Here is a 15,159-nt window from a genome sequence, read left to right as displayed (position 1 = left end):
ACTTGTGTTTCCCACGAGCTAATTGAGTCCCTTTCGTCTAGTGGTTGAATGTGGTTAATGTAATGAATGTGTTTGTTGAATGCGAATACGTAATCAAAGTGGTGGAAATTGCTTAATGTAATGAATGTTGAATGCGAATGTTAGTTACAAATGATAAGCGTTGAAAATGATAAGCGGGAAGAATAAAGAGTAAAATAATTAATGACGCCCAATGTGGGAATCGAACCCACTACAGGAAACTGGCTCGGGTTGACATTTGTATTAAGAATGAATGGGGAAATAAAAGGCACAAATTTGCTAATTACTTAAAAACGGTAAATGTTATGAACGCGAAAAAAACTGGCAAGCTTGCCATGAATTTTTGGAACGTGTGAAAGTTTGAACGAGGTGAATCGGTTGAAGCATGTGGGAGTAGTTAGATGTTAAAAAAGTGGGAGGAATAAGTTGTTTAATAAAAATAATAATAACTAGAATTGCAATTTCGGAAGAAATTGCGTGTGAAGGCGAAGGCAGATGTTAAGTTACAAACGTTAAGCGTTAAAAATGATGAGCGGAAAGAATACAAAGGGAAAATAGATAATTGTGAAATAAATGGGAAAATGTTACAAATACATGTTACAAAAAGGTACAAATGATAAGCGTTAAAAATGAAACGTTACAAATGTTACAAAAAAGGTACAAATGATAAGCGTTGAAAATGATAAGGGGGAAGAATAAAGAGTAAAATAATTTATGACTCCCAATGTGGGAATCGAACCCACTACAGGAAACTGGCTCGGGTTGACATTTCCATTGTGTTTCCGACTGAGCTAATGAGGATCCTTCCTTCTTGCTGGTTGAATCTGGTTAATGTAATGAATGTGTTTGTTGAATGCGAATGCGTAATCAAAGTGGTGGAAATTGCTTAATGTAATGAATGTTGAATGCGAATGACAAAAGTTACAAATGATAACCGTTGAAAATGATAACCGGGAAGGATAAAGAGTAAAATAAATAATGACGCCCAATGTGGGAATCGAACTGACGCGGGTTTTGATACCACTCGGGAAAGATGCTCGTGTACTGGAATCACTTGTGTTTCCCACGAGCTAATTGTGTCCCTGTCTACATTCTGGTTGAATTTGGTTAATGTAATGAATGTGTTTGTTGCTTGCGAATACGTAATCAAAGTGGTGGAAATTGCTTAATGTAATGAATGTTGAATGCGAATGTTAGTTACAAATGATAAGCGTTGAAAATGATAAGCGGGAAGAATAAAGAGTAAAATAATTAATGACGCCCAATGTGGGAATCAAACCCACTACAGGAAACTGGCTCGGGTTGACATTGCCATTAAGAATGAATGGGGAAATAAAAGGCACAAATTTGCTAATTACTTAAAAACGGTAAATGTTATGAACGCGAAAAATACTGGCAAGCGTGCCATGAATTTTTGGAACGTGTGAAAGTTTGAACGAGGTGAATCGGTTGAAGCATGTGGGAGTAGTTGGATGTCAAAAAAGTGGGAGGAATAAGTTGTTTAATAAAAATAACTAGAATTGCAATTTCGGAAGAAATTGCGTGTGAAGGCGAAGGCAGATGTTAATTTAGAAACGTTAAGCGTTAAAAATGATGAGCGGGAAGAATGAAAAGGGAAAGAAATAATTGGGAAATAAATGGGAAAATGTTACAAATACATGTTACAAAAAGGTACAAATGATAAGCGTTAAAAATGAAATGTTACAAATGTTACAAAAAAGGTACAAATGATAAGCGTTGAAAATGATAAGGGGAAGGATAAAGAGTAAAATAAATAATGACGCCCAATGTGGGAATCGAACTGACGCGGGTTTTGATACCACTCGGGAAAGATGCTCGTGTACTGGAATCACTTGTGTTTCCCACGAGCTAATTGTGTCCCTGTCTACATACCGGTTGAATTTGGTTAATGTAATGAATGTGTTTGTTGAATGCGAATACGTAATCAAAGTGGTGGAAATTGCTTAATGTAATGAATGTTGAATGCGAATGTTAGTTACAAATGATAAGCGTTGAAAATGATAAGCGGGAAGAATAAAGAGTAAAATAATTAATGACGCCCAATGTGGGAATCGAACCCACTACAGGAAACTGGCTCGGGTTGACATTTCTATTAAGAATGAATGGGGAAATAAAAGGCACAAATTTGCTAATTACTTAAAAACGGTAAATGTTATGAACGCGAAAAATACTGGCAAGCGTGCCATGCATTTTTGGAACGTGTGAAAGTTTGAACGAGGTGAATCGGTTGAAGCATGTGGGAGTAGTTAGATGTTAAAAAAGTGGGAGGAATAAGTTGTTTAATAAAAATAATAATAACTAGAATTGCAATTTCGGAAGAAATTGCGTGTGAAGGCGAAGGCAGATGTTGATTTAGAAACGTTAAGCGTTAAAAATGATGAGCGGGAAGAATAGAAAGGGAAAATAAATTATTGTGAAATAAATGGGAAAATGTTACAAATACATGTTACAAAAAGGTACAAATGATAAGCGTTAAAAATGAAATGTTACAAATGTTACAAAAAAGGTACAAATGATAAGCGTTGAAAATGATAAGGGGAAGGATAAAGAGTAAAATAAATAATGACGCCCAATGTGGGAATCGAACTGACGCGGGATTTGATACCACTGGGGAAAGATGCTCGTGTACTGGAATCACTTGTGTTTCCCACGAGCTAATTGTGTCCCTGTCTACATACTGGTTGAAATTGGTTAATGTAATGAATGTGTTTGTTGAATGCGAATACGTAATCAAAGTGGTGGAAATTGCTTAATGTAATGAATGTTGAATGCGAATGTTAGTTACAAATGATAAGCGTTAAAAATGATAAGCGGGAAGAATAAAGAGTAAAATAATTAATGACGCCCAATGTGGGAATCGAACCCACTACAGGAAACTGGCTCGGGTTGACATTGCCATTAAGAATGAATGGGGAAATAAAAGGCACAAATTTGCTAATTACTTAAAAACGGTAAATGTTATGAACGAGAAAAAAAGTGGCAAGCTTGCCATGAATTTTTGGAACGTGTGAAAGTTTGAACGAGGTGAATCGGTTGAAGCATGTGGGAGTAGTTAGATGTCAAAAAAGTGGGAGGAATAAGTTGTTTAATAATAAGAATAAAAAAAAAAATAATAACTAGAATTGCAATTTCGGAAGAAATTGCGTGTGAAGGCGAAGGCAGATGTTAAGTTACAAACGTTAAGCGTTAAAAATGATGAGCGGGAAGAATACAAAGGGAAAATAGATAATTGTGAAATAAATGGGAAAATGTTACAAATACATGTTACAAAAAGGTACAAATGATAAACGTTAAAAATGAAACGTTACAAATGTTACAAAAAAGGTACAAATGATAAGCGTTGAAAATGATAAGGTGGAAGAATAAAGCGTAAAATAATTTATGACTCCCAATGTGGGAATCGAACACACTACAGGAAACTGGCTCGGGTTGACATTTCCATTGTGTTTCCAACTGAGCTAATCAGGATCCTTCCTTCATGCTGGTTGAATTTGGTTAATGTGATGAATGTGTTTGTTGAATGCGAATGCGTAATCAAAGTGGTGGAAATTGCTTAATGTAATGAATGTTGAATGCGAATGACAAAAGTTACAAATGATAACTGTTGAAAATGATAACCGGGAAGGATAAAGAGTAAAATAAATAATGACGCCCAATGTGGGAATCGAACCCACTACAGGAAACTGGCTCGGGTTGACATTTCTATTAAGAATGAATGGGGAAATAAAAGGCACAAATTTGCTAATTACTTAAAAACGGTAAATGTTATGAACGCGAAAAATACTGGCAAGCGTGCCATGAATTTTTGGAACGTGTGAAAGGTTGAACGAGGTGAATCGGTTGAAGCATGTGGGAGTAGTTGGATGTCAAAAAAGTGGGAGGAATAAGTTGTTTAATAATAACTAGAATTGCAATTTCGGAAGAAATTGCGTGTGAAGGCGAAGGCAGACGTTAATTTACAAACGTTAAGCGTTAAAAATGATGAGCGGGAAGAATAGAAAGGGAAAATAAATTATTGTGAAATGAATGGTAAAATGTTACAAATACATGTTACAAAAAGGTACAGATGATAAGGGTTAAAAATGAAATGTTACAAATGTTACAAAAAAGGTACAAATGATAAGGGGGAAGAATAAATAGTAAAATAATTTATGACGCCCAAAGTGGGAATTGAACCCACTACAGGAAACTGGCGCAGGTTGACATTGCCATTGTGTTTCCAACTGAGCTAATCAGGTTCCTACCTCAGTAACGGTTGAATTTGGTTAATGTAATGAATGTGTTTGTTGAATGCGAATGCGTAATCAAAGTGGTGGAAATTGCTTAATGTAATGAATGTTGAATGCGAATGACAAAAGTTACAAATGATAACCGTTGAAAATGATAACCGGGAAGGCTAAAGAGTAAAATAAATAATGACGCCCAATGTGGGACTCAAACTGACGCGGGTTTTGATACCACTCGGGAAAGATGCTCGTGTACTGGAATCACTTGTGTTTCCCACGAGCTAATTGAGTCCCTTTCTTTTAGTGGTTGAGTTTGGTTAATGTAATGAATGTGTTTGTTGAATGCGAATACGTAATCAAAGTGGTGGAAATTGCTTAATGTAATGAATGTTGAATGCGAATGTTAGTTACAAATGATAAGCGTTGAAAATGATAAGCGGGAAGAATAAAGAGTAAAATAATTAATGACGCCCAATGTGGGAATCGAACCCACTACAGGAAACTGGCTCGGGTTGACATTGCCATTAAGAATGAATGGGGAAATAAAAGGCACAAATTTGCTAATTACTTAAAAACGGTAAATGTTATGAAGGGGGAAAATACTGGCAAGCGTGCCATGAATTTTTGGAACGTGTGAAAGTTTGAACGAGGTGAATTGGTTGAAGCATGTGGGAGTAGTTTGATGTCAAAAAAGTGGGAGGAATAAGTTGTTTAATAATAAAGTACAATATCAATGTGTGAAGGCCTTCGCCTTCACACAATAAAGTAGAACTAGAATTGCAATTTCGGAAGAAATTGCGTGTGAAGGCGAAGGCAGATGTTAAGTTACAAACGTTAAGCGTTAAAAATGATGAGCGGGAAGAATACAAAGGGAAAATAGATAATTGTGAAATAAATGGGAAAATGTTACAAATACATGTTACAAAAAGGTACAAATGATAAGCGTTAAAAATGAAACGTTACAAATGTTACAAAAAAGGTACAAATGATAAGCGTTGAAAATGATAAGGGGGAAGAATAAAGAGTAAAATAATTTATGACTCCCAATGTGGGAATCGAACCCACTACAGGAAACTGGCTCGGGTTGACATTTCCATTGTGTTTCCGACTGAGCTAACGAGGATCCTTCCTTCTTGCTGGTTGAATTTGGTTAATGTAATGAATGTGTTTGTTGAATGCGAATGCGTAATCAAAGTGGTGGAAATTGCTTAATGTAATGAATGTTGAATGCGAATGACAAAAGTTACAAATGATAACCGTTGAAAATGATAACCGGGAAGGATAAAGAGTAAAATAAATAATGACGCCCAATGTGGGAATCGAACTGACGCGGGTTTTGATACCACTCGGGAATGATGCTCGTGTACTGGAATCACTTGTGTTTCCCACGAGCTAATTGAGTCCCTTACTATGTCGTGGTTGCAATTGGTTAATGTAATGAATGTGTTTGTTGAATGCGAATACGTAATCAAAGTGGTGGAAATTGCTTAATGTAATGAATGTTGAATGCGAATGTTAGTTACAAATGATAAGCGTTGAAAATGATAAGCGGGAAGAATAAAGAGTAAAATAATTAATGACGCCCAATGTGGGAATCGAACCCACTACAGGAAACTGGCTCGGGTTGACATTGCCATTAAGAATGAATGGGGATTTTTAAGGCACAAATTTGCTAATTACTTAAAAACGGTAAATGTTATGAAGGGGAAAAAAGGTGGCAAGGTTGCCATGAATTTTTGGAACGTGTGAAAGTTTGAACGAGGTGAATCGGTTGAAGCATGTGGGAGTAGTTGGATGTCAAAAAAGTGGGAGGAATAAGTTGTTTAATAATAACTAGAATTGCAATTTCGGAAGAAATTGCGTGTGAAGGCGAAGGCAGATGTTAATTTACAAACGTTAAGCGTTAAAAATGATAAGCGGGAAGAATGAAAAGGGAAAATAAATTATTGTGAAATAAATGGGAAAATGTTACAAATACATGTTACAAAAAGGTACAAATGATAAACGTTAAAAATGAAATGTTACAAATGTTACAAAAAAGGTACAAATGATAAGGGGGAAGAATAAAGAGTAAAATAATTTATGACGCCCAAAGTGGGAATCGAACCCACTACGGGAAACTGGCGCAGGTTGACATTGCCATTGTGTTTCCAACTGAGCTAATCAGGTGCCTACCTCAGTGACGGTTGAATTTGGTTAATGTAATGAATGTGTTTGTTGAATGCGAATGCGTAATCAAAGTGGTGGAAATTGCTTAATGTAATGAATGTTGAATGCGAATGACAAAAGTTACAAATGATAACCGTTGAAAATGATAACCGGGAAGGATAAAGAGTAAAATAAATAATGATGCCCAATGTGGGAATCGAACTGACGCGGGTTTTGATACCACTCGGGAATGATGCTCGTGTACTGGAATCACTTGTGTTTCCCACGAGCTAATTGAGTCCCTTACTATGGAGTTGTTGAAATTGGTTAATGTAATGTATGTGTTTGTTGAATGCGAATACGTAATCAAAGTGGTGGAAATTGCTTAATGTAATGAATGTTGAATGCGAATGTTAGTTACAAATGATAAGCGTTGAAAATGATAAGCGGGAAGAATAAAGAGTAGAATAATTAATGACGCCCAATGTGGGAATCGAACCCACTACAGGAAACTGGCTCGGGTTGACATTGCCATCAAGAATGAATGGGGAAATAAAAGGCACAAATTTGCTAATTACTTAAAAACGGTAAATGTTATGAAGGGGAAAAAAGGTGGCAAGCTTGCCATGAATTTTTGGAACGTGTGAAAGTTTGAACGAGGTGAATCGGTTGAAGCATGTGGGAGTAGTTAGATGTCAAAAAAGTGGGAGGAATAAGTTGTTTAATAATAAGAATAAAAAAAATAATAATAATAAAGTAGAATAACAATGTGTGAAGGCCTTCGCCTTCACACAATAAAGTAGAATATCAATGTGTGAAGGCCTTCGCCTTCACACAATAACAATGTGTGAAGGCCTTCGCCTTCACACAACTAGAATTGCAATTTCGGAAGAAATTGCGTGTGAAGGCGAAGGCAGATGTTAATTTAGAAACGTTAAGCGTTAAAAATGATGAGCGGGAAGAATGAAAAGGGAAAGAAATAATTGTGAAATAAATGGGAAAATGTTACAAATACATGTTACAAAAAGGTACAAATGATAAGCGTTAAAAATGAAATGTTACAAATGTTACAAAAAAGGTACAAATGATAAGGGGAAGGATAAAGAGTAAAATATATAATGATGCCCAATGTGGGAATCGAACTGACGCGGGATTTGATACCACTCGGGAAAGATGCTCGTGTACTGGAATCACTTGTGTTTCCCACGAGCTAATTGTGTCCCTGTCTACATACTGGTTGAATTTGGTTAATGTAATGAATGTGTTTGTTGAATGCGAATACGTAATCAAAGTGGTGGAAATTGCTTAATGTAATGAATGTTGAATGCGAATGTTAGTTACAAATGATAAGCGTTAAAAATGATAAGCGGGAAGAATAAAGAGTAAAATAATTAATGACGCCCAATGTGGGAATCGAACCCACTACAGGAAACTGGCTCGGGTTGACATTGCCATTAAGAATGAATGGGGAAATAAAAGGCACAAATTTGCTAATTACTTAAAAACGGTAAATGTTATGAACGAGAAAAAAAGTGGCAAGCTTGCCATGAATTTTTGGAACGTGTGAAAGTTTGAACGAGGTGAATCGGTTGAAGCATGTGGGAGTAGTTAGATGTCAAAAAAGTGGGAGGAATAAGTTTAATAAAAAAAATAATAATAAAGTAGAACTAGAATTGCAATTTCGGAAGAAATTGCGTGTGAAGGCGAAGGCAGATGTTAATTTAGAAACGTTAAGCGTTAAAAATGATGAGCGGGAAGAATGAAAAGGGAAAGAAATAATTGTGAAATAAATGGGAAAATGTTACAAATACATGTTACAAAAAGGTACAAATGATAAGCGTTAAAAATGAAACGTTACAAATGTTACAAAAAAGGTACAAATAATAAGCGTTGAAAATGATAAGGGGGAAGAATAAAGAGTAAAATAATTTATGACTCCCAATGTGGGAATCGAACCCACTACAGGAAACTGGCTCGGGTTGACATTTCCATTGTGTTTCCGACTGAGCTAATGAGGATCCTTCCTTCTTGCTGGTTGAATCTGGTTAATGTAATGAATGTGTTTGTTGAATGCGAATGCGTAATCAAAGTGGTGGAAATTGCTTAATGTAATGAATGTTGAATGCGAATGACAAAAGTTACAAATGATAACCGTTGAAAATGATAACCGTGAAGGATAAAGAGTAAAATAAATAATAACGCCCAATGTGGGAATCGAACTGACACGGGTTTTGATACCACTCGGGAATGATGCTCGTGTACTGGAATCACCTGTGTTTCCCACGAGCTAATTGAGTCCCTTACTATGGAGTTGTTGAAATTGGTTAATGTAATGTATGTGTTTGTTGAATGCGAATACGTAATCAAAGTGGTGGAAATTGCTTAATGTAATGAATGTTGAATGCGAATGTTAGTTACAAATGATAAGCGTTGAAAATGATAAGCGGGAAGAATAAAGAGTAAAATAATTAATGACGCCCAATGTGGGAATCGAACCCACTACAGGAAACTGGCTCGGGTTGACATTGCCATTAAGAATGAATGGGGAAATAAAAGGCACAAATTTGCTAATTACTTAAAAACGGTAAATGTTATGAAGGGGAAAAAAGGTGGCAAGTTTGCCATGAATTTTTGGAACGTGTGAAAGTTTGAACGAGGTGAATCGGTTGAAGCATGTGGGAGTAGTTAGATGTCAAAAAAGTGGGAGGAATAAGTTGTTTAATAAAAATAATAATAAAGTAGAATAACAATGTGTGAAGGCCTTCGCCTTCACACAACTAGAATTGCAATTTCGGAAGAAATTGCGTGTGAAGGCGAAGGCAGATGTTAATTTAGAAACGTTAAGCGTTAAAAATGATGAGCGGGAAGAATGAAAAGGGAAAGAAATAATTGTGAAATAAATGGGAAAATGTTACAAATACATGTTACAAAAAGGTACAAATGATAAGCGTTAAAAATGAAATGTCACAAATGTTACAAAAAAGGTACAAATGATAAGCGTTGAAAATGATAAGTGGAAGGATAAAGAGTAAAATATTTAATGACGCCCAATGTGGGAATCGAACTGACGCGGGATTTGATACCACTGGGGAAAGATGCTCGTGTACTGGAATCACTTGTGTTTCCCACGAGCTAATTGTGTCCCTGTCTACATACTGGTTGAAATTGGTTAATGTAATGAATGTGTTTGTTGAATGCGAATACGTAATCAAAGTGGTGGAAATTGCTTAATGTAATGAATGTTGAATGCGAATGTTAGTTACAAATGATAAGCGTTAAAAATGATAAGCGGGAAGAATAAAGAGTAAAATAATTAATGACGCCCAATGTGGGAATCGAACCCACTACAGGAAACTGGCTCGGGTTGACATTGCCATTAAGAATGAATGGGGAAATAAAAGGCACAAATTTGCTAATTACTTAAAAACGGTAAATGTTATGAACGAGAAAAAAAGTGGCAAGCTTGCCATGAATTTTTGGAACGTGTGAAAGTTTGAACGAGGTGAATCGGTTGAAGCATGTGGGAGTAGTTAGATGTCAAAAAAGTGGGAGGAATAAGTTGTTTAATAATAAGAATAAAAAAAAAAATAATAACTAGAATTGCAATTTCGGAAGAAATTGCGTGTGAAGGCGAAGGCAGATGTTAAGTTACAAACGTTAAGCGTTAAAAATGATGAGCGGGAAGAATACAAAGGGAAAATAGATAATTGTGAAATAAATGGGAAAATGTTACAAATACATGTTACAAAAAGGTACAAATGATAAACGTTAAAAATGAAACGTTACAAATGTTACAAAAAAGGTACAAATGATAAGCGTTGAAAATGATAAGGTGGAAGAATAAAGCGTAAAATAATTTATGACTCCCAATGTGGGAATCGAACACACTACAGGAAACTGGCTCGGGTTGACATTTCCATTGTGTTTCCAACTGAGCTAATCAGGATCCTTCCTTCATGCTGGTTGAATTTGGTTAATGTGATGAATGTGTTTGTTGAATGCGAATGCGTAATCAAAGTGGTGGAAATTGCTTAATGTAATGAATGTTGAATGCGAATGACAAAAGTTACAAATGATAACTGTTGAAAATGATAACCGGGAAGGATAAAGAGTAAAATAAATAATGACGCCCAATGTGGGAATCGAACCCACTACAGGAAACTGGCTCGGGTTGACATTTCTATTAAGAATGAATGGGGAAATAAAAGGCACAAATTTGCTAATTACTTAAAAACGGTAAATGTTATGAACGCGAAAAATACTGGCAAGCGTGCCATGAATTTTTGGAACGTGTGAAAGGTTGAACGAGGTGAATCGGTTGAAGCATGTGGGAGTAGTTGGATGTCAAAAAAGTGGGAGGAATAAGTTGTTTAATAATAACTAGAATTGCAATTTCGGAAGAAATTGCGTGTGAAGGCGAAGGCAGACGTTAATTTACAAACGTTAAGCGTTAAAAATGATGAGCGGGAAGAATAGAAAGGGAAAATAAATTATTGTGAAATGAATGGTAAAATGTTACAAATACATGTTACAAAAAGGTACAGATGATAAGGGTTAAAAATGAAATGTTACAAATGTTACAAAAAAGGTACAAATGATAAGGGGGAAGAATAAATAGTAAAATAATTTATGACGCCCAAAGTGGGAATTGAACCCACTACAGGAAACTGGCGCAGGTTGACATTGCCATTGTGTTTCCAACTGAGCTAATCAGGTTCCTACCTCAGTAACGGTTGAATTTGGTTAATGTAATGAATGTGTTTGTTGAATGCGAATGCGTAATCAAAGTGGTGGAAATTGCTTAATGTAATGAATGTTGAATGCGAATGACAAAAGTTACAAATGATAACCGTTGAAAATGATAACCGGGAAGGCTAAAGAGTAAAATAAATAATGACGCCCAATGTGGGACTCAAACTGACGCGGGTTTTGATACCACTCGGGAAAGATGCTCGTGTACTGGAATCACTTGTGTTTCCCACGAGCTAATTGAGTCCCTTTCTTTTAGTGGTTGAGTTTGGTTAATGTAATGAATGTGTTTGTTGAATGCGAATACGTAATCAAAGTGGTGGAAATTGCTTAATGTAATGAATGTTGAATGCGAATGTTAGTTACAAATGATAAGCGTTGAAAATGATAAGCGGGAAGAATAAAGAGTAAAATAATTAATGACGCCCAATGTGGGAATCGAACCCACTACAGGAAACTGGCTCGGGTTGACATTGCCATTAAGAATGAATGGGGAAATAAAAGGCACAAATTTGCTAATTACTTAAAAACGGTAAATGTTATGAAGGGGGAAAATACTGGCAAGCGTGCCATGAATTTTTGGAACGTGTGAAAGTTTGAACGAGGTGAATTGGTTGAAGCATGTGGGAGTAGTTTGATGTCAAAAAAGTGGGAGGAATAAGTTGTTTAATAATAAAGTACAATATCAATGTGTGAAGGCCTTCGCCTTCACACAATAAAGTAGAACTAGAATTGCAATTTCGGAAGAAATTGCGTGTGAAGGCGAAGGCAGATGTTAAGTTACAAACGTTAAGCGTTAAAAATGATGAGCGGGAAGAATACAAAGGGAAAATAGATAATTGTGAAATAAATGGGAAAATGTTACAAATACATGTTACAAAAAGGTACAAATGATAAGCGTTAAAAATGAAACGTTACAAATGTTACAAAAAAGGTACAAATGATAAGCGTTGAAAATGATAAGGGGGAAGAATAAAGAGTAAAATAATTTATGACTCCCAATGTGGGAATCGAACCCACTACAGGAAACTGGCTCGGGTTGACATTTCCATTGTGTTTCCGACTGAGCTAACGAGGATCCTTCCTTCTTGCTGGTTGAATTTGGTTAATGTAATGAATGTGTTTGTTGAATGCGAATGCGTAATCAAAGTGGTGGAAATTGCTTAATGTAATGAATGTTGAATGCGAATGACAAAAGTTACAAATGATAACCGTTGAAAATGATAACCGGGAAGGATAAAGAGTAAAATAAATAATGACGCCCAATGTGGGAATCGAACTGACGCGGGTTTTGATACCACTCGGGAATGATGCTCGTGTACTGGAATCACTTGTGTTTCCCACGAGCTAATTGAGTCCCTTACTATGTCGTGGTTGCAATTGGTTAATGTAATGAATGTGTTTGTTGAATGCGAATACGTAATCAAAGTGGTGGAAATTGCTTAATGTAATGAATGTTGAATGCGAATGTTAGTTACAAATGATAAGCGTTGAAAATGATAAGCGGGAAGAATAAAGAGTAAAATAATTAATGACGCCCAATGTGGGAATCGAACCCACTACAGGAAACTGGCTCGGGTTGACATTGCCATTAAGAATGAATGGGGAAATAAAAGGCACAAATTTGCTAATTACTTAAAAACGGTAAATGTTATGAACGCGAAAAATACTGGCAAGCGTGCCATGAATTTTTGGAACGTGTGAAAGGTTGAACGAGGTGAATCGGTTGAAGCATGTGGGAGTAGTTAGATGTCAAAAAAGTGGGAGGAATAAGTTGTTTAATAATAAAGTACAATATCAATGTGTGAAGGCCTTCGCCTTCACACAACTAGAATTGCAATTTCGGAAGAAATTGCGTGTGAAGGCGAAGGCAGATGTTAAGTTACAAACGTTAAGCGTTAAAAATGATGAGCGGGAAGAATACAAAGGGAAAATAGATAATTGTGAAATAAATGGGAAAATGTTACAAATACATGTTACAAAAAGGTACAAATGATAAGCGTTAAAAATGAAACGTTACAAATGTTACAAAAAAGGTACAAATGATAAGCGTTGAAAATGATAAGGGGGAAGAATAAAGAGTAAAATAATTTATGACTCCCAATGTGGGAATCAACCCACTACAGGAAACTGGCTCGGGTTGACATTTCCATTGTGTTTCCGACTGAGCTAATGAGGATCCTTCCTTCTTGCTGGTTGAATTTGGTTAATGTAATGAATGTGTTTGTTGAATGCGAATGCGTAATCAAAGTGGTGGAAATTGCTTAATGTAATGAATGTTGAATGCGAATGACAAAAGTTACAAATGATAACCGTTGAAAATGATAACCGGGAAGGATAAAGAGTAAAATAAATAATGACGCCCAATGTGGGAATCGAACTGACGCAGGTTTTGATACCACTCGGGAATGATGCTCGTGTACTGGAATCACTTGTGTTTCCCACGAGCTAATTGAGTCCCTTACTATGTCGTGGTTGCAATTGGTTAATGTAATGAATGTGTTTGTTGAATGCGAATACGTAATCAAAGTGGTGGAAATTGCTTAATGTAATGAATGTTGAATGCGAATGTTAGTTACAAATGATAAGTGTTGAAAATGATAAGCGGGAAGAATAAAGAGTAAAATAATTAATGACGCCCAATGTGGGAATCGAACCCACTACAGGAAACTGGCTCGGGTTGACATTGCCATTAAGAATGAATGGGGAAATAAAAGGCACAAATTTGCTAATTACTTAAAAACGGTAAATGTTATGTAGGGGAAAAAAGGTGGCAAGCTTGCCATGAATTTTCGGAACGTGTGAAAGTTTGAACGAGGTGAATCGGTTGAAGCATGTGGGAGTAGTTAGATGTCAAAAAAGTGGGAGGAATAAGTTGTTTAATAATAATAACTAGAATTGCAATTTCGGAAGAAATTGCGTGTGAAGGCGAAGGCAGATGTTAAGTTACAAACGTTAAGCGTTAAAAATGATGAGCAGGAAGAATACAAAGGGAAAATAGATAATTGTGAAATAAATGGGAAAATGTTACAAATACATGTTACAAAAAGGTACAAATGATAAGCGTTAAAAATGAAACGTTACAAATGTTACAAAAAAGGTACAAATGATAAGGGGGAAGAATAAAGAGTAAAATAATTTATGACGCCCAAAGTGGGAATCGAACCCACTACAGGAAACTGGCGCAGGTTGACATTGCCATTGTGTTTCCAACTGAGCTAATCAGGTTCCTACCTCAGTACCTGTTGAATTTGGTTAATGTAATGAATGTGTTTGTTGAATGCGTATGCGTAATCAAAGTGGTGGAAATTGCTTAATGTAATGAATGTTGAATGCGAATGACAAAAGTTACAAATGATAACCGTTGAAAATGATAACCGGGAAGGATAAAGAGTAAAATAAATAATGACGCCCAATGTGGGAATCGAACTGACGCGGGTTTTGATACCACTCGGGAATGATGCTCGTGTACTGGAATCACTTGTGTTTCCCACGAGCTAATTGAGTCCCTTACTATGTCGTGGTTGCAATTGGTTAATGTAATGAATGTGTTTGTTGAATGCGAATACGTAATCAAAGTGGTGGAAATTGCTTAATGTAATGAATGTTGAATGCGAATGTTAGTTACAAATGATAAGCGTTGAAAATGATAAGCGGGAAGAATAAAGAGTAAAATAATTAATGACGCCCAATGTGGGAATCGAACCCACTACAGGAAACTGGCTCGGGTTGACATTGCCATTAAGAATGAATGGGGAAATAAAAGGCACAAATTTGCTAATTACTTAAAAACGGTAAATGTTATGAAGGGGGAAAATACTGGCAAGCGTGCCATGAATTTTTGGAACGTGTGAAAGTTTGAACGAGGTGAATTGGTTGAAGCATGTGGGAGTAGTTTGATGTCAAAAAAGTGGGAGGAATAAGTTGTTTAATAATAAAGTACAATATCAATGTGTGAAGGCCTTCGCCTTCACACAATAACAATGTGTGAAGGCCT

This window comes from Syngnathus typhle, unplaced genomic scaffold (genome assembly GCF_033458585.1).
Source record: "Syngnathus typhle isolate RoL2023-S1 ecotype Sweden unplaced genomic scaffold, RoL_Styp_1.0 HiC_scaffold_42, whole genome shotgun sequence".
NCBI classification, from domain to species: Eukaryota; Metazoa; Chordata; class Actinopteri; order Syngnathiformes; family Syngnathidae; genus Syngnathus; species Syngnathus typhle.
The sequence above is the reverse complement of the archived record's forward strand: the minus strand, read 5'-3'. Positions refer to the sequence as shown.